Here is a 25,947-nt window from a genome sequence, read left to right as displayed (position 1 = left end):
TATGTAATTTAAAATTTCATAAAGCTGTTTACATGGTTCCATAGGAAAGACTATTTTTAAGTAGTAATGTTGGTATTGTGAAAATTGTTTAGTTACGAATAGAGATCTGGTTTAATGAAAGTAAAATCAAGTCTCAGGGTAGGAAATGTTAATAATCAGAACTCCTAAAAACGAATGTGGAGACTTTCCTCACATATCATTTTTATAAATAAATTTTTTCAAAGGGAAAATTTATAGTGTTACCCACAAGTTTACAGAAAACATTAAATTTATCTGGAAAAAATAAATCTCAGTGATATAACAGATTCTGATTCACTGGTTCTGGGATGGGGCCCAAGATTCTGCATTTCCCACAAACTCAGGTGATCCAGGGTCTGATTACTCCTAGACTACATGGTGAGAAGCAAGATGTCTAACTGTTCTGAACACTGTACCTTTGGGATCATGTTGGGAGACTTAAAAAAATCTAATGCCCAAGTCATACCCACAGAAATTAAATTAGAATTTCTTGGGATAGAACAAAGGCATGAGGATTATTTAATCTTCCCAGGTGATTACAACATATAATCAAGACTGAGAACCACAGTTCTACATAATGAAGGAAGAAAGGCAACTCAAAACACCTAGAAGTAGGTACAAATAGCCTAAGGAAGTTTCAGAGTGAAAAAGTGCAATGTAATGCATTTACAAAAATATTTTCCCGATCACACGTACCAGATGACAAACTCTAGATTAATAATTTTGACTCCGGAAAGAGAATATTACTTCAAAATAATAACATGTGGTATACTACTCCCAAGAGTAAGAGAAATAAAAGATCAAAGATTATACTATATTTGTATAAAGCCATACTATCCAAATTAGGAACATCATATTTAGTTTTGGTAGCTACAATGCAAGCAAAGTTTAGTAAACATACCTAAAGATTCATGGAATGGAAAATTTTCATACTAATATAAATCAAAAGAAATAAGGACTTTCAAGAGGATATGGTTGATAGTTGTTATATATGGAGGAATGAATGTAATACAAATTCATTTACCATATTCTAAAATATTAAAATTGAAATCTACAATACTTTAACTACTTCTTTAAAAACTAATTGCAAAATAAAAAAGACATACTGTGTTCATTCATTAAAGCTGAAAACATTTTTTCAAGAGTTGGTATAGGCTGAAGACATTCATTTAAGGGAAGCTGAGGGTTTTTTTGTTTTTGTTTTGTTATTTTTGAGATTGACTCATAGAGGACAATTTTACAGTCAGAACCTTTTTATATCTCCTCTTCCCAGAACTCTTTCCCTCACTGCTTACTCTGGAAAGTTTTTACTTTTTCTTCATAATTTAGTATCTCATTTCTTCTGACATTACAGACCACTCCTTCTCTGTAGCTGGGTTAAGCTACCTTCCAGAATGCTTCCCCAAAACACTCTGTAGCTTCATTACATGTTCATTTGTCTGTCTTTTTACTAGCTCTGACCTTCATGAGAGAACAGGAGCTGGGTATTGTTGACCACCGATTCTCAGCCCTCAAAAGGGCACTTGGGGGGCTGGGGTTGTGGCTCAGTGGCAGAGCACTTGCCTAGCATGTGTGAGGCACTGGGTTCGATCCTCAGCACCACATGTAAATAAATTTTTTTTAAAAAAAGTACATCAACAACTAAAAAAATATTTTTTTTAAAAGGGGAGGCACTTGGGTGCAGAGTAAACTCAATGAAAAGTTTTTGAACTTGCTCCTGATTTTAACAAATAGTTACTGAATACCTGGGGCCAGGTACTATACTAGGTAAATGGTGTACAATGGGTGAAGAAATCAGAAGAAATCCCATCCTAATAGGGATAAGAGGGAAAGAGACAATAAAGGGCTAAGTGAATAAGAAGCTATGAGTTAGTAAGAAGTGATGGGCAGTGAATCCAAACCTAGTGACGTCATAGTGACAAGATGGCTGCATTAAATTGAGTGAACTTAAATTCCAAAGAAACGGGAAAAGGCTACTGTGTGAGGAAGCAAAAGAACCTTTATTAATGCTCCAATCAGAAAGCAGCTCAGTATTCAGTGAATAAAAAGAGATAGCCTAGAGAGCAGTACGCAAGGAAAATATGATAGGAAATGAGGTTAAATATGTAGTGCAGAGAGAAGCCAATTTCAGTAGTATTTTGAAAGAAATGAATTGAAGAAGGGTCATTATTGGAAGGTGGAGACTAGTTAGGAGCCATTGTGGCCGTATAGATAAGAACGACAGTGTCATTTTCTCAGTCAGGATCACTTAAGGAATAACCCATGTGTGAGAGGGTGGAAGGCAAGAAACTTGCTTGGATTGTTTTAAATATCTATTAATGTTGATTAAGTTTGAAATGTGTGCTTGTTCACAAACAGAAATGTCAAAAGGAGTCCGTATACCAATCTGGTGATCACAAGAGAGCAAAAGTCTGAAGAAACTATTTGGGAGAAATTGGCACATATGGTACATAGAGAAAGCATGTACAGAGAAGAGGAGGAAAAAGAAGGGCACAGGACTGAGTCCACTCTAATGATCCTACTGGGCAGGAAGGGAGACCTGTCAAAAAATGAAAGATACTTAGGAGGGCAAGGTTTCATGAAATGCATGACTTTGCTAAAATGCTGGAGTAGGAATCTACAGAACCAGATAATTACAAGCATTTTTCTAAATGAGAGACTCTTCTGATATTCTCTCACATGATATTGTTATCCCAATCCTTATTATAAGTTATTTTTCATTTACATATATCTGATACTTTATATTTTCTAAAAAAGGCAATAAATTCATTCTGATGTCCATTATCTACCTAAAATTTTATGGGTTTACTTTATATTTCTAGCTAATGATATAACACATCTGGTTTAGTCAGCTTTTTCGCTACTGTGACTAAAGGATCTGACCAGCACAACTGTAGGGGAGGAAAAGTTTATTCGAGAGCTTAAGGTTTCAGAAGTCTCAGTCCACAGAAGGCTGGCTTCATTCCTTGGGGTTCAAGAAAAGGGTGGCGGAGGAAATCAGCTCACCTCATGGTGATCAAGAATCAGAGAGAGAGCAACTCCACCTCTAGATACAAAATATATACCCCATAGCCACGCCCCCAATTAACCACCTTCTCCAGATACACTCCACCTACTTCTAGTTACCACTCAGTTAACCCCACTAGGGATTAATTCACTGATTGGGTTAAGACTCTCACAGTCGAATCATTTCTCCTCTGAATCTTCTTGCATTGTCTCACACATGAGCTTTTGGGGGAACACCTCGTATCCAAACCATAAAAACAACAAAAGAGATAGTTTTTTTGATGTTTGTGGCAGATAACAGAATTGTCTATTTGGAAAATCCCAATGAATCAACAAGGACTCCTGGAACTAACCAGCAATGTTAGCAAGGTTGAAGCACACACAAAGTTAATACACAAAAGTGAATGGCCTCCTGTATAGCAGCAATCAACAGAGGAATTTGAAATTAAAAACACAATTTCATTACAATGGAACCCCCACCCCAAGTGAAATACTTGGGTGTAAATCTGATATACCTAAGGTTCATGGACAGGAAGACTCAATATTGTCAAAATGACAATTCTTCCTCCTTTGATCTACAGATTTGATGCAATCCATCAAAAGCCTAGCAAGTTATTTTTATGTCAGTATCAATACACGGATTCTAAAGTTTATATGGAGAGACAAAAGGTCCATAGTAGCCAAGTCAGTACCGAAGGAGAAGAACAAAACTGGAGGATTCCCACCACCCAACTTAAAAACTTATAAAGTTACAGTAATCAAGACAGTATGGTAGTGGTGAAACAATCATTGTTGTTGTGAATCATTGTTGCAGTGAACCATCTATGCATTGGAGTATGCCATATCCATCAGGAGGGTGAAGGTGAAAAAAAAAAGATAACATTAGAGGCGTTAAAAAACAACCAGGCTACTTTGGCCCCTGTTTTTAAATGAGCAGAAAAGCACTAGAAAATTTGATTTGAATTTTTATAAGAATAACAAAGCAAAAATAGAGTTATGTCCTTAATGTGTATTTCATTTAAGGGTAAAACATATTTTTAAAAGCCTTTCCCACCTAAACTGGTTTCCTAGTACAAAATGTTCAACAAAGCTTTGTAAAGAATAAGAGAAATCGAAAACTCTACTTCATTAAAAAAAAACAAAAACAAACACAAACACAGCATAGTGCAATGTTTAAATGAAAAGTACCACAGATTGGAGGGCTGTCGTGGATTGAATTGTGTCCCCAAAAAGATAAGTTGAGGCAAGCCCTGTTATGTCCAAATGTGACCATATTTAGGAATAGGGTATTTGCAGATGTAATTAGTTAAGATCAGGTCATACTGAAGGAGGCTGAGCCCTTAGTCCAACATGGTTTGTGTTCTCATAAGAAAAGACAAGAGACACACACATGGAGAATGTAGTCAGGTAATAATGAAAATAGAGTATGAGATGAAACTTTATTTTCCCCTGTTGCTGGCACTTACAGTGTGTGTAAACCACAGGTCTCTGCAGCCAGGAAGTGTCATAGTTCTGAATGCCAGGATATATCCTCCAGTGTTCCAGCAGACCCCAGCAGCTCACCAATAATTTCTTTTTTCTGCATTCTTGTCTTGCAAAACCAAAGAATGAAATTCACAGACCACAGAAAGCAAGAGAGTGAAAGGAGTAGGATTTATTCAAGAATAGAAACAGAAACAGAACTCTCCCAAGGTGAGAGGGGACCCAATAGCAGGTTTTCCATTTGAGTGTGCTAATCTAGGGGTTTACACAGCACTGAGGTCAACATTGTTGGTCCAAACTTGTGCTATTCAGGGTTTGGAAAAGTACTAATGCTTTTGGTTAACTTTTGAGTATGAACTTCCACTTAGGTCTGCCCCCCTTCTACCTTCTTGCCACTCATTCTCAAATCCCAGGATCCCAGGAGATTGCAATCAGCTAATTGTGCATGCTAGAGGAGGGGGAGTCTGGAGCTGCAAGTGTCTGCACCTGGTACCCCTGCCACAGATGACAGGTCTGCTGCCCTAGCCCTCTGCATCTCAGGCCCACCTATAGACATGGCAGGCTCCCTGCAGGTACAGCCCAATCTCACCATCTGTACTCTAGTCCACCAACCAGTCTGCCTTTACACTGCTCCAGGACAAGGGTATACCTTTAATAACAAGACCATTGACTGGAGTGGTGCATCCACAAGCCAAGCAACATCAAGGACTTCTGGGAAATATCCCTACTTCGGGTTCAGAGAGCACATGTCCTGCCAATACCTCGATTTTGTATTGTACTTCTAGTCTCTATAACTGTGAGATAATATTTATCTGTTGTTTTAACCTACCCTGTTTGTGATAATGTGTTACAGCAGCTCTGGGAGACCAATATACTCCAGGTTCTGTTCCTTACTAACTTGGTGACCCCAAGAAGATCCTTTATCTCCTCATGCCTCAATCTCCTCAAATGTAAAATGGGGGTGATAGTGATAGTACCTAAAAGGACTATGATAATGAGTCAGGGATTAAATATATGTAAAGCAGTTCAAAAAATGTTAGATGCTTAGTAAAGCTTATATATATTTAGTATAATTTATTATACTCATTATGAATAGGTAAAGGATCTACCACAGTGCTGGGTCCACAGAAGACATTCACTGAACATTTCTTTCCTTTCTAGAGTTATAATTTTCTAATCATTAATCTTTATAGAAAGTCTGTAATTGACATACTTTTTTTTCTCCAAATTTTAAATCCTGTAATTATCTATGAAAAATCCTCCAAGCCCTTATCTTACTCCCCAGCTCTTAAGTATTGATACATGGGATATAAAACAACAACAACAAAGACTTACTTTTCATTTCTTCACAACTTTCAAATCATAATCACTTACTATTTAAATCCATTGAAACTTAGGAATTTGCTGATTTGTGTTTTGAACTTTTCAGCTCCTAATCCTTAAGTGCAGATATTTGGAAGTTGTTTGAATTATTAGTTTTTATTAAAGTTGACCTGCCTTTGACCACACATTAATATTTATGAAGAGTTCTGTGATCTTTTTAAAAAGTGAAGTACCTTTTGATAAGTTTCATAAAGCAATTTTATAATACACATAATATCAACTGCTAGCATGTTGACTTTACTTATTTACACCAACAATTATTTCCAGTAATTTTCACTCAAAATGCATTCATTCAGAAAGCATTTGTTGAATTATTTTGTACAGAGAACTGTAAGGGAAAGGGAAAATAAAGAAATGTAATAAATTAATAGGAACATGATAGGAGCAAATATAACAGTTGTCAATTCTTGGAACAATCAACAAAGGCTTTATTGGAGATGTAGCATTTGATTAAATTCTTGGAGGGTATGGATTTTCAAGACTCTAATTTTACTGTTCACTTTTATGTTTTCATGAAAATTCCACTGACTTCCAAGAACTATAATAAAAATTAAAAACATTGATAATCCAAAGTAGATAAAGATTTTTCCACGGTAAATCTAAAACATTTGTCAGAATCCTATTAGCACATTTGACTTCAGAGTCCTAATGCAGGGGGAGATGAAGGAGAGGGATCTATGCCTGAAAAACTGAGGTGGCCACAGAAGAGTCTTCTGACATCTCTTCACATATCACCTAAAAGAGTTATGAGATCCAAAGAAATGGAAAAAGTTTTATGATTACTTTAAATCCAGTGGTGTTTGAAAACTTAATGCAAAAGACACCATTTTAAATACAGTCTTCCTTTAGGAGTTTGGCACAACAAACCCATAAGGGAGATATTGGATTTGCTTTCTTTGGCAAAGGGGCACAGTTTAGATTTCTTTCATCTGAAACTCTTTACCATCTTTGGAGGGAGAGCAACGGAGATAATGACCAACTTATGCATTCTACAATGTACCCAAAAGGATGCTGGAACCATCCCTGAAATTATTGGTGTTCAGCAGGAAAACTCCAAGGGCCATTACAAAAAGAGAGACAGACAGAGATAGAGAAAGGATCAAGTATATATATTCGAATGTATTGATATATTAATTTGAAAAAGTCGTTAGATTGCAATCTTAGTTATCAAAAAAAAAAAAAGTCCAATATAAGGTATCATGGAGCCACAGAAAGCCACTAACTAATATCAATTAGTGGCTTTAATTAAGAACTCACTACTAACCACAAAATGTCCTTAAGGAGAGATGGCAGTGCTTTAAAAATGCCTAAATATTACTCAGGCAAAATTGAGCAATGAATTCAGAGAATCATATAGATAATTAAATCTACAAAAACCTAGCTAAAAGGTCTAGTAATCTGAAAATGCCTTTTTGTCTCCCTAGAATTTATCTAGACACATTTGACTTTTCTTGTTCAATTTTCAATTTCATTTCTAATTTGGGTCAGATAGCAGACCTTTGAGAAATCAGGTATTAGCTGCATATTTCAGAGGGCTCTTTTATCAAGTGCCAGAGGCCATAAAAACTTGAAAACAGGCTCAGGTATCAAATCCAGGCTCTGCTATTGTCTGCCTGAACAAGCCTGGTTGATTTACTTGACCTCTCTGAACATCAGTTTTCTTGTCTGTAAAATGGAATAAACAATGCTTAGTTCTCAGAGTGCCGCTCAGTGGTAAAGCACATAGCACAGTATTTAATCAATGAAAGCCACGATTATTACTATGTGCTTGAGAAATTCTTTCAACTTCTGGATCTGAACACTGTTCACTTTGAGTTGGAACTGAAGGAATTTTATTTTTGTCTGAACTGACTTAAATGGGGAAACAAAAGAACATGTTTTAGCTACTTTCGTAATAACCACCTAAAGACCTCAGGGAGGCCTCTCAATTTTAGGCTTGAGAACTGGCATGAAAAAGAACTTTTTTTTAATAATAGAAGTTACATGAAAAGCTCCCCCTTCATGCAATCTCACAGACTTTGGCAGACACTGCAATCCTGGGAATGAACACAAGCTAGCACCTGCAATTTTGCATTTGGATCCAGCCACCCTCCATCCCTCATCATCACAAAGGCTGGGGAGAATCCTGTAAGGTCATAGTAAGATATACATGAGTGCCTCTTGGATACCGTATTTCCTTTGGATGGGACATTAAACATTGGAGTTTAGTATTCTTCTCATTGGAGACATTGGGGTGCTTTCGCAGGTGAAGATTTTAAATAATCATCTGTACGACTTTTGGTGAGAAAGCTGAGCAGATCTCTTTTTTGATTGATTTGAATATAGTCCCCTGACAAAGATACAGTAGAGACTCAGTTACTGTTTGTTGTCTTTTTCAAATGTATTCCCCACGATTGTTATTCCATGATGTTTCTGGGGTGTTTTGGATTCCCTTAGACCCCATCCATATGTTCTCCTCCCAGGCTTTTACCGTAGAGGACTGAGTGTATTTGACGTCCCCTCTTTCATGGTTGCCTCTAATCATAAAATAATCATGGAACAGGAACCAGCAGAATAGACTAGAAAAAGCTGGAAATCTTGGGGACTCTTTAAAATACTGACTCATGTCATACACCAATCTTGCAGTAAGTAAGTAAGTTGCCTCTAAGGTTGCATATAATCAAGGCATTATGGTAAGTTAGAGAGGGTTATAATGAGGAGCAAAATATTGATCTAGCACCTAAAGAGCAGTGAACACAGATTGTGTGCACAAGACTGGAGCACTATGTGCACAAGACTCTCACATGTAATTAGTGCAACACTTTGTTCTAAGGACCCAATTCTTCATAGTTGTGATAAACTATGGGAAATGACAAGAATGACAGTTCTACCTTACCTGCCTCTGAAGGTGGAACAAAGTTTTTTCAGAGTATTCATATTTCCATGGGAGAAAAAACTATTTTGAAAGTAAAACAATTTCCGATCACCATGGAGTCTGATTTATATAATCAGAGACCTCTAGATTTGGTGAAAAAAAAAAAAAAAAAAGCACCATTTTCCATTTCACTATAGAAAAATGGGGGATTTTTGCTTGACATTTATCAAAAATCTTCTTTAATAATTTTTACACTCTTACCTTAAAAAGCTTTCAGTAAACAAAACAAATAAAAAACAGAATTAGTGATTCCACTGGCTTTCTTCCCAGACTAAGTACTCAAAGCAAAATGAGATTTTTATATTTCTAAACATCTGCATTTCATTCACATCTTCTCCCAAGCAGAAAACTTGAGACAGGATAAAGGACCAACTCTTCATCTACAGGACAAGGATATCTTGGCTTGAATAAGCCGAATGTCTCAGAAAGCCCATCCAGTAAGAGAAGCACCCTTAAACCGTTCCCCATTCTTGTGAATAAGTCCTATATGCTTCCTCTTACCCGGCAGATTATCCTGGGTAACTGCTTAAATTCTTTAGATTTGGTAATAAACAGTTGCCATTTTGACCATTTCCTTTTGTACACCCACCAACTACAGAATCCCTGAATAGCTCCTTTCCTTTGATGGCCTTGCCCAAGGGCTGTTTTAGCACCCCATAAATCCTGTAATTGTATAGGATCATCTGGCAGTGTGTGGGTTTTTCTGCTAAATCACAGTGAGAAGAAGATCAGGGGGAACCTGAAAAATAAAGCATTCTAGTGGCATTAGAAGATTTATAGTGGGAGCGAATAGCACTGGCAAAAACCCAGCCCGGCCTTTCTTACTGGAAAGAAGGCATGGCTGAGCATTAAGTATCTCTTGTATTAGCTGAGAAGAGAACTGAGTGTCAGATCCAGTTCTTTCTTCTCCGACATATTTCTGGTTGCAGAAATTCCAAAGGAGGCTTAGCTGTCAAGGATATCCACTGAGCAAGTTGATGTCCTTTTATTTAGATGTCCTGTAAATGGACTTATTACATGAGAGTGGGAAAAGACAGGCATGGGAAACAGACAAGTTTTAACTGTTTGTGTATGTGTTGTTTTTTTTGCTTTGTGTGTATGTGTGTGTGTGTGTTCTTCAGAGGGTTTCTGTCAAATAAATATGGGTAAAAGCCTTGTAGGATTCTGCCAATTGGAGGGAGGGGGTGCTCAAGACTGAACCCAGGGTCTCACATAAGCTGATCATGCACTCTCTCTCTCTGTGAGCTATACCTCCAACCCCCAAATGACTATCATTTCATTGTGACCTATGATCCTTTTCCATCCCCTCTCTCTTGGTGCTGGGTGCCAATTTTTTTCTAAACTGCATTTTCAGGCCTTAACAAGAAGTCAGTACAATTGAAAAGGCTGGGGTTTAGCAGGCCATACCATACCAGCTGTGAGAGAGAGACTGGTAGTGGATTGGAAAGCCAAATTGTACCTCATTAAATAAAATCGGTGCTCTTCCCTGGATAAGAAACCTTAACTGCTATGTTTATAAATACTTTGAGAACAGAGCAGTGTAAAAAGACATATGAAGATTTCCCCTAATGGTATCAAATTTAAACATTTTCTAACGAGTTGAAACCAGTATAAAGCCTCAGTAATTAACAGACTAAAATCTATCGACAGACTCTTCACATCAGAAATTAAAAGGAAAATTACAGGTCTCTTAAGAAGTTAAGGCTTCTCATAAAGCAAGGAGTGACTGCACACCTTAACGGAATTTTTTTGGCAAAATAAGCAGTACTAAATTATATAGAATGTGCAATTCTTTTGAACACTCTGAGACTGGGAATCCTATAAAGTAGAAGTTTCAGGTTTTTAAAAGTGATTGCTAAAGCAAAAGAAACATATTGGAAATAACTGATAATGAATGTCAATTGTATTGGAACTTACTCAGAGCTTGGTTCAATGAGCATCATCTCCTCTCAGTCTAGGCTTCCTCCTCAGATGACCTCAAACACCTTCTAATATTGTGTATGCTGCAGCAAATCAAAAATGCATTGTCCCACCTTTGAGTCTTTACCTGGGCTCCAAACTGATGAGCTCAGTTGCAAGTCTGATTTCTAAAGTTTAACTTATCATATATCTCAAAGTTAACATGTCCAAAAGACATATTTTGACTTCAAACTTCTCTACACACACACAAAAAAAAATCAAAATAAAACAAAACTATGACTTTCTTGGTCTTCCTCATCTTGCTAAATAGCATCGCTTTCCTTCCACTTATTCAGAGCAAAACCTAGGAACTTCCAGTAATAATGTTTATCTCTAACTGCCCATTATAATTCTTCAGCAAAATCCATTTCTTTTACCTCTAAATATATGCCAAGTACTTCCATATCTCTTTTGCCTTTCATTTTGAATTCCCCGAAACTTGATATGTCTCCCAAATCTGAAAAATTATCATTGCTTCAGCAAACTATGCCTTGCATCTAGATCATACCCACCACATGCAAGACACAGAGTAAAGCCCCTTGAGTAGTACATGATACATGACAGAGCCACTGTCCTCAGACCAGCCACAGTTTTCCAGAATAGCAACATAGATTAGAAAATAGTCACACTTTTGTATCAGAAGTGAAAACACCATAGTTTTAGTATGCATATTTAATTAAAATTTAGACTTTGAATGTTCTGCCAAGGTCTATGTGTTATAATCTTGGTCACCAGCCTATGGCATTACTGGGAGCGGGGTGGAACTTTTAAGAGGTAGAGCCTAGTGGAAGGAAGGTAGGTCACTGGGTACCCTTGAAGGAGATATTGAAACTCATATCCCATCCTGTCTCTCTGCTTTTTAGCTGCCATGAGGTGAACAGACATATGGCATCGTCTGCCACATGCCCCTGCCATAATGTACTGTGCCACCATGGGCCCAAGACAACAGGGCCAAGCAACCATACTGTTAGCCAAAATAAACCTTTTCCCTGATTAAGTTGGTCATCTCAGGTATTTTGTAACAGTGACAGCTAACACAAGGCCCCGCCTACTCAAATGGAGAACCACTTAGGAAAGGAGGATGCAGGGTAACAGTGTCCTGGAGTCCACAAACCACCTTTCCCCAAGTTTTGCATAACAGAAGCAAAGAAGCAGATGCTTAAAATCATTCTATGTAGTCTTATCAATAGTGTTCAGCATGGACTCATAAGGCAAGGCCTAATATTTATGAAACACTTGGTTATATATTTATGAAAACCTTGGTTATCTCACTGTATTCTCTACCTGCTGTAACTGAGTTTGGTTTTGTGCGTGTGTTCTCTGTTTTGTCTTGTCTCTGCAGTGCTGAGGATTGAACCCAGGACCTCATGGATGCTAAGCAGGTGCTCTTACCCCTAGCCCAGTTGCTATAATATATTACTACAACCTTAAGTCTTAAAACAATGGAATACAAATCTTTCACAGTTTTGGAGACCAGAAATACAAATTTCAGTGTTAGCAGGGAGGGCTACCCAGCCCCCCAAATTACTATCCAGTACCTTTGTATTCAGAAGTAGTATCCAAAAGTACTCTGGTAGTTCCAGAGGTTCTTTGGCTTTTAATTTCAAATGTCTCTGCCGCTTCATATGGTCTTCAGTTCTTCTGTATCTTCTCCTCTTCTTCTAAGGACACCTGTCATTGGAATTAAGCCAGGATGATCTCTAGAAATCATCTGCAAACAAACTTGAGACTGATTTTTGGTTATGTTGGGTTTACTCTGTATTGAAAGTTCACCAGAGAATTTTCTTTATAAATTAATGATTTTAATATCTGCTGGGAAGCTTCAACCCTAATTTATCTCCTAAAATCACGATATAATTGGTAACTGTACCAATAAATTTGCTTTCAGGGATAGCAACTCCCATTTCTGGGAAGTCTGGCTATGTCATTGGTAATACAGTTGTAAGTTGCTAAATTATTTGCATGAGAAATTGCAGAGGATTTCTGGAACTATTTTAATGCATTCATATTCCCTCCATTTTGACCCAAGTTACATACATACATATATATTTGAGGAGAGGACATACCTTGAATGTATCTGTATGCATATATCAACTTTTCATATCCAGGATTATAAATAATGATTTCACTGAAGCCAGGTGACTGGCTTTAGGAAATGATTCCCATTCCTTCCCAATACTACTAGAAAGAGATGCTTAATAACATGGTCATGTTTCACCAATGAACTTCAAAACCACCACCATATTGGAGGCACCCATAATATAGGGAATCAACAAAAATGGTCATTAAAGCAAAAAACGCAAAACACACTTAATCTACAAGTGTCATATTGGGACTAAAATTTCCCCCTTCCTCCATTTTCTCAATGTGTTCAGAACCTCGAAACAGCCTGAGAAAAACAAGAAAGTACAGGTCAGCAAGAGGCTGGAATACTTTCAATCCCAGAAAGCACTTTGAGCAAGTCCCTTCCTTATTAATGTGAGGGGTCTCCCCAGCTGAGTCTGCTGCGAACACTCAAGTTGCTCAGTTAATCAACAAAATTCACCAAAATAAAAATAACTTCTTATTTCCCAGGAATCAATTTCCCTATTTATACCACCGGCAGTATTCGTAATTTTTCCACCATCATTTTCAATTTTTAATACTTTATTTGTTAAGGGTCTCACCCAGATCATCCTATGAACTAACTTCATGTTAAATTCACCTCCTAGAACCTCACACCATCTCCAAAGCCCCATTACCTCTCCCAAAAGAAGATGGTGAAACTTTAACTGTTCATTTCTATACTACCTTTGCTGTCTAGCTCTATCATTCCTACTTACATCTGGAAGAAGAAGAAGAAAAAAAAAATGTCATGTTATCATAAGTTATGGATTGGATCCATAATAAAACCACTACGCATTGATCCTTTTTTCCTTTACAGAATATACATCCCCTGGGGTGAGATTTAGCTTTTTATATCTGAAGCAAAATCATGAAAAGAGAGAGTGAGAAATTATGCTGTAATTCATGCCTTTGTACAGCTATACTTTGAAATGTAGTTCCCTGACTCTGAGAACTTACACCCTCACTGAGGGAGCGCATGCCTCCATGCACCACAGACGTGCAATAGTAATGAAAGGAAGTGGAGTTGGGGGAAGAGAGTAGGTTGGTGTGGACAGGAAGGGCACCCTGCAGAAAAGAAGCCTAGAAGAAGAAGCCTAGAAAAGAAGCCTAGTACCTGGAGCAAGTGAGACTGCCCAGGCATGGGAGAACAGGGCTGTCTACTTTCTGACACTTTCTTTGTGGGTTTTCCTAGATAATCACAATTCTGTTTCTTCATCTATAACTTAGACATCTATAACTTAGAGTTAACAAGGCCATTACCATTGTATTAAATTTCCATAGTATCACTTGGTCTTTCTGTGCCTTTTGGTGTATTTTTAGATGATAACTCCTTCTTGGAATATTTTTCCCCTTTGGCTTTTGAAATTCCAATAATTTCACGGTTGCATCTTGGTTTTAAGATAGTCCTTCCTCTTTTCTTTCACAATTGGGCTTCTCTGCAATTCTCTCTTTAACTATCCTTCCTTCTTATTCCCAGGATAATCTTATTCTTACAAATGTGTTTAAATAATATCTCTATAGTAAAGTTCCCAAATTCAGAGCTGTGGTTTATCCCTCTCTCCTCCATGCCATGTTTACATGTACTTCTTACTGCATACCTCCACTTCAATGCTGAGGAATAAGCACCTCAACTCAATATGTTCAAGACCCAATTCATCTTTTCCTCCAAATCCATTTTTCTTTTCATCTATTCATTAATCCACAAATGACATCATCATTATCCAATTGGCTATTGGTGTTCAGGGATCCCCAAGGCTTCATCCTCAGTTTGAAGGATTCTCTAGATGGATTTAGACAATTCAGAAAAGCTGTTGTGTGATATCATATTTATTGTAGTGACAGGAAACAAATTGAAATCAGCAAAGGTAAAAGAAACATGAGGCAGAGAACACATGAGAACAGACACAAGCTTCTAGTTGGTACTCTCCCCGTGATTTATTTTTATTTTTACTTTTTTAGTTGTAGATGGACACAATGCCTTTATTTTGTTCATTTATTTTATGCGGTGCTAAGGATCAAACCCAGTGCCTCACACATGCTAGGCCAGGGCTCTACCCCTGAGCCGCAATCCCAGCCCCATCTCCCATTGATTCTTAGAGACAGTGCATAACTCTCTTAATAACGATACATGACAGCACACACAAGGATTGCCAACCAGGGAGGTCCCCAAGTTTTGGAGTCAAGGGGTTTTATTGGGAGTTGGTCACATTGACCTGGCTGACTGCTCACATAGCTGACATTGGTTATTTAATGTCCGGTCTGACCAGAGTTCAATCTGATACTGCATGACCTAAGGGCCCCACTATAAATCACATTGTTATCATAGACTACCTGGCACAACCCAAGACCTAGGATAAACAAAGTCCATTTTAACAAGTAGGATAATCCCAGGGATCAGGGGTTATATCCCAGAAAGTGGGCAAGGGTCAAATTTTTCTTTGGCATTTGAAGACTATAGAAAAATTCAGATCTACTGAGGTAAGCCTTCACTGCATACAATTCAAGACTAAAATGTAATGGATATAATAAAATCTTCTCTGTCCTTCAGTACCCACATCCAATTGGTCTAAAAGTCCTGTTTATTCTGATCTCTCCATATAATCATACATTAATCTTCATCCACGATTCTTCTTTTCCCAAATTCAAACTAACCTGTCATGAGGACTTGTTCACTTTCTGCATAAAGGTCACTCAGATAACTTTTTCTTTTTCATTTCTGCTGCTTCAGTTTTGATCCCCATGATGTCTTACATTGCCTCTGCTCCACATCCTGCCGTTCATCCTCCATTGCTTCCAAAGTGATTCTTATAAAATAGAAATTTGGACACATCACAGACACAGAGCCTATAAAGGAAGTATGTATACTTGACTTGGTTCAAACTCCTTAGAACAGTTCGAAGAACCTCTCCAGCCTCATCCCTAATTGCGTTCCAGACTAGCCAAACTACATCTTCCTTTCCATGCCTTTGCATAACCTCTTCCTCTACCTGAATATCCTATTCCTCTAATAATCACCCACATTCCCCAACAATTTCTGAGGCTAACTTCCACTTGTCTACATAATTCAACTCTGATGACAGTTCCTTTTGATTGTCTTACTACATTCAAAGTTGGGTCCCATTCCCTTCTCTCTACTTTGTAAACATACTGTATATGACTCTCTCATTGCATGTCTTCCCCTTTTCCATGTGTCTATATACTTCTTTATGTCTTCCACTGGACTAAACGGCAGTGTCTGTGAATTGCACAATACCAATTCCCAAGACACAGTGGACAGCAGTCGCAATGCATGAAAGGACACATTGCTAACCCAGAACTGGCACAGCAACACACCTGGTCTTAACAAAAGATGGCAGGTCCTTCTTTTCCCAATTAAAGTGGAGCCACACATGGCAATGGCATATTTACCAACCACTGCACCTGCCCATCTTTGTAAATATACAAGATTTTAATACATTCTTAACTTGGGAAAGTTTGCATAGATTCAATTTTTCCATGAAGTGAAATTTTAATGTATGTATCATGTTCTTTCAATAGTATATAAATTCACAAGTGTGGTGTCCATGTCCTGTGCCTTATTTAGAGAAGGTACTTAGTGTGCATCTCTTTTCTAACCAGTTCCTCTATGCCTATTCTTACATATTTCTTCATGTTTATCACCAGAGTCATCATCATTAATATTTTCTAAGATCTTAAGAAAATGAAAACCATATCTTTTCTTTCCTCTTTTCCAAATTGTTACACTTTTCCAAAAATACGCATGCAGAAATATGGCTAAAATACTATATATTTCACATTAATATGAACGAGGGTATTTATCTCACATTTATTCTGTATGGTATAGTGTGGAATAATCATTAGAAACCAAGCTTTTAAATTCCATCATGAGCCTAGTCTATCTAATATTAGAGATAATATAAATATTATCTTTGTTAGTGAATTCACATTGTTAAGTAATCAAATCCAGGTAAAATAGTATCTAAAAAAGTAGATTTAAAGAGTTTTCCAATTCCTACTGCTATTTGCATTTTTACTGGTTGTGGGGGTCTCCAGTTGTTGCAAAGTGTTTTAGTGATGGTAGTAATTTTGCAAATAATAATAAACTTTTATCATCAAGAATCTAAAAATGTATAGATCTCTTTACTCTAGGCATGAAATTTTTATTTGCCTTATACTCTCTTAAAAAGCACAAAGGATTCTGTTTTACTTTTATTGGCTGTCTGGCAGAGCAGCAATATAAAAATTGGATAAAAGAAAAGGGGTTGCTTTTTTTCTTTTTCTTTTTTTTTTTTTTTTGTTTTTTTAGCATATAGATTAGTATTAATTACCATGTAATGAGCTGAAAATTCCTGCCAAGAAGCTGGGGTCTGTAGATCCTTTAATGAGTATTTTCTTCCTACTGGGTGAAATAAAAACTTAAAAGTGTTAGGGATTTGCACTTGGAAAACATCTCTAAGCTATTTATACAAGCAAGTCAATAGAAAAAGCACATTTTGTTTCCATTTATAGCCTTTGTAGTACATTTCTGGACCTGACGTTTCTGGCAGGGTGCTCCTGCCAGTGTCCATTCCAAGTTGTGGCAGCGAGCAGGAGTGAAACCAGTGTTCTCTGCCATCCACACTTGGGCTTTTCCAACCTGCCTTGTCTGACATCCCCCCGTGTGTGTTAAGATCTCTCAGTTCCTCTTAACCATCCCAAACTGGGAGAAACCACTTATGGGAAGTCACCCCCATGAAATGTGCATGGACCAGATCGGCACTGAAGCCATTGAGTGGGAAGATCTGGTGTCTGGGAACTCACAGCAGCACTGCTGTTGGTGAGATGGCCCAAAACAATGTGAATTCCCACTGATATCTGCCAAAAGGTCCCGCAACACTGGAGATGGGCGTGATGCACTAAGAGCCAAACAGCCTGCCCACCCCTCACCTATATCTTGTTTTTTGTGAAGAAGCAAGTAGGAGGCAAGACTCCTCCAAAACCTGACACCACCGACCCATCCCCTTTGATCTGTACCACTATAAATGAAGAAAGCCCAGGCTCCATCTTTGTTAGAAGCTGCACCCGCCTGGCCAGCATGGCCCATTGCTGCCCCCACTCCGAAACTATATTTCTGTGTCCTGTGGTCATCTTTAGTACTATTTTCTTTGCTTTTATTTCTCAGCCCATCCCTCTGGAGGGGAACCCTTTTCCTGGCTCACACAGGATATGTGAGGACCACTGAAGTGTGCCTTCTTGCTCTCACCTCTGGAATGGAAGCAGCCTAGGACAGGCACCTGAAGCATGAAGGAACACTTGTGACCAGAGGCCACCAGGAACATAGTGCTGGGTTTTGTCCCAGTGGAAGTGTCTTGCACAGTTTGTTCCCACCGCTGTCTCCAAGAAGATTTCTTTATTTATTTTTACTCTAATTAAAAGATGACAACAGAACACAATTCGATTCATTATGCACAAATGTCTGAGAATATTTTTTAAAAGGGGAAATCAGAACATAACCAGACAGGAACAATTTGGGGCTGCGACGGAGGCCATGGAAATGCATTGGAACTGGTTGTCTTGCCATGAGACTGGGGCTGATGGATGGCCCCAATTTCTGTGTTCTGAATCCACTATTGCACTTGCAGCTAAGACCGGGACCCACATCAGGTGCAGGCCAGCAGGGAGATCTACGCCCAGCTTCCCAGCCAAAACCTTCATAAAAACTGTCCTGCACACTGAGACTCTGCCTGTCTCACCCATCTTCTTTCCCTCTCTCCTTCCCAACACTCTCCTCACCTCCTCTGGGCTCCCTCCCCTTTTCTTTTCACAGTTTTTCCTCCTTATAAATCTCTTTCCTCCTTGTAAATCTCATGTCTAATCCTGTCTTGATGTTTGTTTCCATGACAACTCAAACTAGTGCAACTATGGTACCAGTTGGGATTTTGTTACCCTGAACATACAGAAAACTCACACTAACACTGTCCCCCTGAATCCCATTTTTCTCTCAAGCACAGAGATAGAACATCCAGAACTGGTGTAACTAAGAAGTCCTCTTTTGGCTCCCATCTTTTGTCCTCAAGGTCACCCCATGATATAAAATGACTGCTAGAGCTTCTACTATCTCATCTGTCCCAGGCAGCAGGAAGAAGTAAGGGTAGAGAACCAAATGGTGTTCTTCCTGATGATGAAGCTTTCTCTAAGCTCCTAACCTTCCTGGAAGTCTCACACAACCTCCTCAGTTGTTTCAAAGACTAAATCATAATCATGTAGGCATACCTAGCTGCAAGGGGGCTATTAAAGTAGTATTTTCCATGGGAACACTGATGTCCAGAATAGTATTAGTGTTCTATTACTAAAAAAAAAATAAACTAAAACTTGGGCTATTGGGTGGCAGTTTTCAGTCTCCCCCACCCTGCTCTCCTCCATCTCTTGTAGATACCAAGGATAGTGCCTGGCTCTCAGAAAGAGGGGGAGCCCTGACTGTGAGCCCATCACCTTTGCCTAGGAGTGTGAGCACCACCCTCTGATCCCTTCATGACTTTTACAAAGGCTTCAACTCAGGATTTCAGGATGCACATGAAAGTCTTTAGTTATCCTGACCAAATAGACACAAGTATAGATTGTGGATGTCTTCAAACTACCCTTAGTGTTAAAAACAACTGGGCCTGGGTGTCAGGAAGAACGAGAACCAAATCCCAGCTCTTCTCTTCAAAGAACAAAGTGAACTGGAGACCAAAAAATTTAAACTCTTTTCTCAACAAATGTTAGTTAAATTGGTTAAATATTTTCACGTGACATAAGAACTGAACCCTTTAAAAATGGAAACAGAGCATTAAAAAATGACCATGGAATTTTAATAGCTCATCCTAAATACTATAGCCCCAAACACCAATTTTTTTCTTTTTTCTTAAGATGTCTTTTATTTTTCCAAAAACTGTTTTGAGTATTTCCAGTTTTCTCTCCTTTTTCTAGGTCTATTTTATCCCTCTTTCCTTGTGTTTTGTTTCTCTGAGCCTCTTTTCTGTCCTTTTTACTGTTTTGTTTTTGGTTTTTGGTTTTTGGTTTTTTTTTTTTTTTTTTTTTTTGCTTTCCGAGATTCCCTGACCTCGGCTGTTCCCAGGTCTCCTTTCTAACCTCCACTAATCTCACCATTTCTTTTGGATTCTCCTGGCAACCCCCACCTGGCACCCTAATGTTGTAGCAGAGACTCACAGGGCCTGCAGACCTCTCTGCCATCTACAGGTTTGGTATTGCCATCAAATGGTTATTAGTAAGCATCCATCCCCAGCATCTTTTTACATTCTGAGACCACAAAGCGGATTTTCAGCCGATTTATCCAGATGATGTAAGCACATTGCAGTGCTTAGCTTACCTGAACTCCACTCTAGATCAGGTAATGAAGAGATTAGAAGATCTCCTTATCTAAGCAGCAAAGACTTTTGCAAACTCACCTAGGATAATCTTAATAATCTCTAAGACTGTAGATGAAATGTTGAGGCACACTGCGCACTATCACGAAATGCCATCACTCAAAATACTGTGCTCATTTCATGTCTCTGTCTAAAATATTTTTTTTAATTTCTTGTTTATAAATACCTATTTCATCTTCCTCTGATGCTAAATGCTGCTGATATTCTCTTGCCCACATGCCAGAGTGTATCAAGTGTATCAAGGCAGAGAGGCACTATTTTTTTGTTGTTGTTGTTTCTTCTTCTTCTCCTCCTCCTCCTCCTCCTCCTTCTTCTTTTCTCTTTAGATCATTAATAAAAAATATAAAATATCATGACTTTTGTCTACCCACATATTTGACATCCTTTCTTACCTAGAGATAGGTAGTCCTACACTTCCTATCTCTGTAACCCACAAAAAAAAATTGCTTGCTTTTCTATAACTCAGTTACCTAGGTTGTCAGAGTTAAATAGTACTCACCTGGCAGAACTGTTGCAAAGAACTAATGGTTGGGGGCAGTGGGTGTGAAGCATCCAGCCCAGTGCTCCACTTGATAGGCACCCAGGGCAAGGGGACAATCTGGTGGTGATGGTGATGATGGCCACCATGGAGCAATGACCTTGATGAAGGCAATGGTGACGGTGACTTCAGGAGGATGTGAAGGTGGAGGAGAGGCAGGGAGTGCAGCTGGAGGGTACATACCTTGTCCTGTTACTACATTGACAAATTATGAGATCAGTTATTTGTGGTCTCGGTTTCTTTCCTTTGACTCTCACCAAGCCTGCATTGTTTTTCTTCTGTAGGACCCAGCAGCCAGCACATTCCTTTCCTTTCCAAGCTTCTAAAGGGTCCCAGCACCCCTTGGCTCATGCCTTCCTTCTTCCATCTTCAAAGCCAACAATGGTGTGTCAGGTCCTTCTGGGACTTTGAATGTCTCCTTGTCTTCTTCCATCTCATCTTTCTGGCTTACTGCTCTGCCCTTCTCTTCTACAAGACTCATGTATTTATACTTTTCCTATAAGTCTTCCTATATTAAGGTCCAAAATCTTAATTCCATCTGTAAAATTCATTTTGTCATATAAAATATCATTCTCAAGTCTCATGGGAAAAGGCCATCTTTGGTGGCCATTATTTTGTTTCCACAGAGGGAGAGGAAAACACAGTCATCATGGGAATAATTCATACATTTGGGTATAACTTCTAAAGAATTCAGCCTTTCTCAGGGTTCAATAAGAAATAAAAGCTGTATGATGGTCTTAATCCATTTTATGTTGCTAGAACAAAATACCTGAGGTTAGATACTTTTAAAGAAAAGAGGTTTGTTTAGTTCTGGAAGTCCAAGAGCATGGCATGAGCATCTGCTTGGCTCTGTTGAGGAATAGATGGCATTGCATGGGAAGAACATGTGAAAGAGAGGGTTGGTGGGGATAAAGAGAGATCACATGGTAAGTAAAGAACCAAGGGGGTAACCTGAGGAAAATGAGCTCATAACCACCCATTCACATGAGAGACCCGACCCACTCCCAAAAGACAGCATCATCACCCTCATGAGGGTGATGTGTTTACTTCTTCTAGAATCCCATCTCTTAAAAGTTTCCACCCTCTAAACACCCCCATACCAGGAATCAATTTTGAAGCACATGAACATAAGGGGGAAACTATAACCAAATCAACTTGTTGTAGTAGAAAGATCACTGAGCTCAGTGCCATCTCTTTAACCTTGAGTCAGGAATGAAATGTCCGTAGGTCTCTGGTTGCTCATCTAGAAAACGAGGAAGTCCATTTAGTGACATAAAAAGTTGTTTCCAGCTACAAAATTCTTTCATGCAGCCAGAATAAATTTAACAGCCACCATCTCCTGAATTCTTTCATGAATTAGAATGACATTGCTTCACCAAAATTAAAGACAAGCTTGAGATTGCACCTTATGGTCCATGACTCATGTGGAGAATTATAATTATAGAGAATGAAGCCCTGGTTTATTTTTTAATGAATTAGAATCCCATTGAAAGATAAGCGGGTGTTGTCAGTTTCTCAGCATGGAATTCTCCTGCTGTGAGCAGTCTCCTCATGGAAAGAACAGAAAAGTCAAGCAAAGAGCTAAACCTGAGAAAATGAGAGCCATTATATGCACAAATCTATTACTTCTAGAAACAGGAAAGCACTGACATCTGTAAAAATATGAATACTATTCCCATTAAGCAGTTTTCTGAATTTAAACATGTCCCATTTGGAAAATGAATTTTTTTAATTTTGTCTACTCCTCTTTTATAATTTTCTGTCCTCTTAGATATTTCTAAATTTTTCAGTAGGAGTTCCCAACAGTATATGTGGAACAAAGATAATGATTTGTTTACAACCATGCAACAGGCACTTTTCAATCAACTGGTTTTCTTCATGGCATTTTTTTAAACAATAATATTTATCAACTAATTCAGAGTGATTTCCATTCATTTCTGTGTCCCTTGCCATCATGAGAATGTAACCCATCTTGACATTTGCCATGTAACAGAGAATGGTTCCATTCACCATCTTTAAATAGACATATCCTTAAGATTCTGCCAACACTTATGGATCATGTAATCTATGCTCCGCACTAGGCTAGAAACTAGAAATACAAAGATGACAGGTGTGAAAATTTTCTTTTCAAGAATCTCAGGAAGAGACAAGTAAAACCATATTACTGTAATAATTATTATTATAATTCAAGAGGTAGCTGCCATCATAACAACATACACCCAGTGCAGAGATGGTTCAATAAATAAGAGCCAGGGACCTGGAGAGGTGTCAGGAAGCTTCAAGAAAGTAGTCGTATATAAACTGGGTTTTATTTTGCCAGCTGCATGAAGTAAGGAAGAGAATTTTACGCAAAATTAACAGTATGTGCACAAAGGAGAAAAAGAGCGTGCATGTGTTTTAAAAAAAATCCTTCTCCGTGAAATACCCATGTACATTAATCTACTTTGCATTTTTGACATTCACCAACAATTCTGATCCAGTACATACAATTTGCCAAAATTGATGCATATCAACTGGTGATAATTCCGAAAAGAAGAAATCCATATTTGGAAAGTGACGAAAATTATATTGTAGAGGAGCAGAGATTCTATATTAAAACCTAAGGATCTATAAAAGTAAAAAAAAAAAAGTTAAAACATTGATATTTAACTCCAATAGCTAATGAGGTAAAGACAGAGTTGTGGAAGACAAGTTGACCGAGGCAAAGCCCAGAGGGAGTGGAAGCTGTCCAAGGAACAGACAGTGGAGAACATGGGAATATATGTGAACAACTCCATAATAATAAAATATTATGCTATCATCTAGGAAAAGGACTATGCCCAGGGAAAAATATGTCTTAATATATGTATGACTAGCAAAAGAAAAAATTTATAAGGATCTCTATAAAGTTGCGAAAAAGAATTTTTCAGTTACTCACTTGGGCAGCACGTACTCTACAATTGGAACAAGGCAGACATTAGCATGGCACCTGGACAAGAATGACATGCAGATTTGTGAAGCCGTCCATATTTTGTGCAGTTTCTTAGAAGGTTATTTCACAATTGTACTTTCGAAAAGGACAGACTCAAAGTACAATAGATAATATCTAGTATTGAAATAGTAACTTTCATACCAAAAAAAGGAAGAAATCGATCAAAGTTTCTAATGAAGAAAGTATAACTGGAGCTGAGTCTATCGTTGCTTAAATTATATCTTTGATAGTATTTTCATTTAAACTTTTGTCCTTTATAATAGTAAATATTATTGGTAAGCACAGCTCAGTTACTGTTGTTATTCAATTGATTTGATTATTTATTCAAAGGAAACTGCTAGTTTCTCCTTTGCTTCTTTGCCTCTTCTTTCACACTTGAGGAGCCCTGGTGACTATGCTGATTTGAATAGAGTGGATCAGGGTCACTGATGGCCTCGTAGAGATCATTTCTTCAAAACCTGTGGGGGGCAGGTAGGTAAGCAAATCTTAATAAAATGGAAGGAACATTACAAAAGAAAGAGTTTTATACCGTGTTTGATTTTTTATTTGGTTTGTTTTTTGTTTGGGTTTTTGTGGGGGGGGGGTTGTGTGTTTGTTTTGTTTTTGCTTTGTTTTGTTTTGGTTTAGTTCTTGATGATTTCATAGGTTGAGACTCCTTTGAAGTGATTTTTATGAAGTGTGGTCGCAAAAAATGGAAACCAGGAACCCCAAAGTAAAGCCCATTGTTTTAGTCAGCTTTTGTATTGCTGTTACCCAAATACTCAACAAGAGTCACATAGAGGAAAAACAGTTAACTTGACTCACAGTCCCAGAAGTCTCAGTCTATAGTATTTCTCTGAGCCCAAAGTGAGACGGCACATCATGAATGAAGGGCCCAGCAGAGGAAAACTTCTCAACTCATGGTGTGATTAGGAAGCAGAGACAGAGTGAGGGAAGGAAAGATGCATTCTTGCAGGGCACAGCCCCAGTGACCCACCTCCCCCAGCCTGCTCACACCTGCCAACAGTCACCACCCAGTCAATCCATTCAAAGTAGAATGGCCAGAGTAGGTTACAGCTTGTATAATTTAATCATTTCACCTCTGAATATTGCTGCATTAAGAGAAGATCTAGGGGGACACCTCATTTCCAAACCATAATACCCACCATAAATATTAAATAAATATATGCCCATAGTTTGGAGAAGAGCTGGTTTTGCACAGCATGTAATCAACTGGAGAACTTTTAATATACTATGCCAGAGAAGTGACTGTACATGAGGGTATATTTTTTTTATACCTGTACTCTCAGGAGCTCAAGAGTTAAACCCCACTGGACTGTGCATGTAACTAGACCTAAAAGGATAGCTCTGGTCAACAAGAATGAATCACACCAAGTCAGACCAAGTTTACATCAGCAATACTGCAAGAAATGAGTCCCTGAAACAAGATTTGGATGTAGCTGGGTTATTGGCTCACTATGTCTACTGGAAGGGAAGGAAATAGGACAGAAATGTGACACAATTTCAAAGAGGCCTAAGCCAAATCTGTAAAAGGCCCTGGAGCTGAGGGGACTCTTCAGAATTGTCCCTGGAAGGCAGACAGAGACTTTCCCTTCAGTGGATATGGGCTATTGGGGAGAGTTAGATAGCAGAGAGAAAGGGCAAAACCCTGGTATGAGACCTCGGCTTAGGTGACTCTTGGTGGTCTAGGGCAAGTCCCACAGAGGGGCTTAGGTGAGAATCCTCAGCCTCCAATGCTCCCACTAGCTACGGGAATAAGGGGCACCATCCTAGAAGGCAATGGAACAGTGCCCCCACAACAGCCACTACAACTACCAAAGACCAGAACCTCATGAGCGTATCCTCTAGCTCTCAATTACCTAGAGTAGGTCAGGAAGAAAAAAAAATTCATTACATGATATAAATGAGGAAGGACACATTTTAAAATTCCATTTCCAACAAATACATGAAAGTGTGAATATGCAAGTAGTGCTCTATGAAATTACTTACTGATTCCTTTCTATTGTTCTACAAAGGTTGAGACGTTAAAAGAATTTTCTGTAATTTTAAAATCTCTCTCTCCAGATCCTGAGACGTTGACCATAAACCATGACCTTTTTGTGGGGGTAGGGGTGTACCAGGGATTGAACTGAGGGGAACTAGGCCATTGAGCCACATCCCCAGC

General features: G+C 38.4%; 1 non-coding gene and 1 pseudogene across 1 annotated transcript; one reads left to right on the top strand and one right to left on the bottom strand.

Moving 5' to 3' along the window:
• The window catches only part of LOC143382372 (tRNA pseudouridine synthase Pus10 pseudogene), a 44,090-nt pseudogene extending 23,189 nt beyond the window's left edge, over window positions 1-20,901 (bottom strand).
• Window positions 20,902-23,721: 2,820 nt separating this feature from the next.
• LOC143382453 (U6 spliceosomal RNA) lies at window positions 23,722-23,825 on the top strand. Its single transcript, XR_013088999.1, has one exon. It is a non-coding gene; the product is annotated as a U6 spliceosomal RNA (small nuclear RNA).
• The last annotated feature ends 2,122 nt before the right edge of the window (window positions 23,826-25,947 follow it).

The sequence above is a fragment of the Callospermophilus lateralis genome, chromosome 16, assembly GCF_048772815.1.
Source record: "Callospermophilus lateralis isolate mCalLat2 chromosome 16, mCalLat2.hap1, whole genome shotgun sequence".
Classification (NCBI taxonomy): Eukaryota; Metazoa; Chordata; class Mammalia; order Rodentia; family Sciuridae; genus Callospermophilus; species Callospermophilus lateralis.
The sequence above is the reverse complement of the archived record's forward strand: the minus strand, read 5'-3'. Positions and strand labels throughout refer to the sequence as shown.